The sequence below is a fragment of the Linderina pennispora genome (assembly GCF_002104995.1).
Source record: "Linderina pennispora strain ATCC 12442 chromosome Unknown DL89scaffold_104, whole genome shotgun sequence".
Lineage (NCBI taxonomy): Eukaryota > Fungi > Kickxellomycota > Kickxellomycetes > Kickxellales > Kickxellaceae > Linderina > Linderina pennispora.
In genome coordinates, this window is record NW_024468352.1 from 20998 (window position 1) to 23022 (window position 2025).

The following is a 2025-nucleotide window of genomic DNA, read 5'->3' on the forward strand; positions in this document are numbered from 1 at the left end:
TCCGGTACACGCAGGAGTGACTCTGCCAGTCTTCTTTTAGCCCGGTGCTTCTGGGTCGGATCAGGGTGCCCACTACTCGTGCGTCTTTTTTCTTCTGCTATAAAAGCCTGGGCCTGCCCACCCCCTGCCCATTCCTGCTCGACATCGTCACCGCCCCTTCCTTAAAAGACACGTCTTTTTCACCACTTTGTACTAGTAACATAATGCAGCCCAGAATCGTCAGCTTTGCTTCCATCAACATCGACGAGGTCTACAGCGTCCCGCATATTGTCAAGCCGGGCGAAACCATCTCTGCAACGCACCGCCAGGAGAACGCTGGCGGCAAGGGAGCCAATGCCAGCGTCGCAGCAGCACGTGCTGGCGGCGACGTCTATGTGACCGGCAGGATCGGGAAGGACGGGCTCTGGGTGCGCGACCTGATCAGGGACTCGGGCGCCCATACGGGGCTGATCCAGGTCACGAACTCGGCCACCGGCCGTGCCATCATCCAGGTGGACAATCACGGCGAGAACTGCATTTTCCTGTTCCCGGGCGCCAACATGGAGCTGACCGAGGAGGACGCACGCATTGCGTACGCGCAGTTCGGCAAGGGCGACTGGCTGGTTCTGCCAAACGAGACGTCGGCAGTGGCAGGCGCGATTCGCCAGGCCAGCAGCCGCGGCATGCAGGTGCTGTGGAACCCGGCGCCCATGACCAACGACGTCCTTGAGTGCCCGGTTGAGCTGGTCGACGTGCTGGTGGTCAACGAGACCGAGCTGACCGCCATGACCAGGCTGATTGGCGAGGCCGTCGACGAGGACTACCCGAGGATGGCGCGCAGGATCATCGAGAAATTCAATACCCGCGTCGTCGTCGTCACACTCGGCAGCTCCGGCTGCATTGGCCTGGTGCGCCGGCCCACAGCCAACGCCCATGCCATCCCGGTTGGCACCAGCACGCCGCCGGAAGCCATGGATATTGTCGAGCTCTCCGTGCCATGCGCACCGATCCCCAAGGACAAGGTCGCCGATACCACTGCAGCCGGCGACACGTGGGTGGGCTACTTTGTGGCCGAGCTGGCGCGCCAGCAGGGTGTGTCGCCGGAGAGCATCGGGTCGAAGGCGTCGCTGACCCCGGCCATTGTGCAGCAGGCCATGACTGTGGCCACGTTTGCAAGCGGGCTGTCAGTCACCAAGAAGGGCGCTGTGCCCTCGATCCCGGTGCGCGCCGATGTCGACCAGTTCATGAAATCCAAGCAGTTGTAATCACGTATATTTTTTCTTATAGCTTGATAAACCTCAATATCGACAGATGCTCTCGGCCTGCGCGCCGCGACAACACGCACTCGCCCTGCAGCCCGTCCTTGGCCAGAATGTCAATGATCTCCTCGGGCTTGTTCTGCTCGATCACCACCAGGTAGAACCGGCCCTTGGGCGCCATCAGCCGCCCGATCTCCGGCAGTAGCCGGTCCAGCACCTCGCGCCCGCATATGCCGCCGGCCCATGCCGACGCATCATCTGTGCAGTCGATTTCCTCGCTGGGCGTCACCACGTACGGCGGATTGAACAGAAGAATGTCAATTTTGCCTGCCAAGCTGTCCTGCATTCCGCCGACAAACCGTGTCTGGCACTGCTCCAGTGCAGACTGCGACAGGTTGCGCTGGGCTGTTTCGCGCGTCGCCTGGGTGGCCGCTGGGTTGATATCGGTGGACAGAATCAGCGATGCCTGCGGGTCCAGTACCTGGCCCAGAAACGCCGACACGCAGCCGGAGCCAGAGCCGATTTCGACGCAGATCAGGGGGCGCAGTGCTTGGAGCTCGGTGCGGTCTTGCTCCAGTGCATCAAGGAGCAGATATGTGTCTTCGGCAGGCTCGTAGACGCTCGAGTACGCGGCGTTGCTGAGGTGCGACGTGTTTGGTGTTGGCAGGCCCATTTGGAAAGAATCGGTTATTGGAAAAAGGTGTATTTTTGGTGCTCGGCTCGCCAGCGTTTGCTGGGCAGCCCCAAGGAAAGTTTATGTGAAATGGATTTTTGTGGGTGCTGAGAA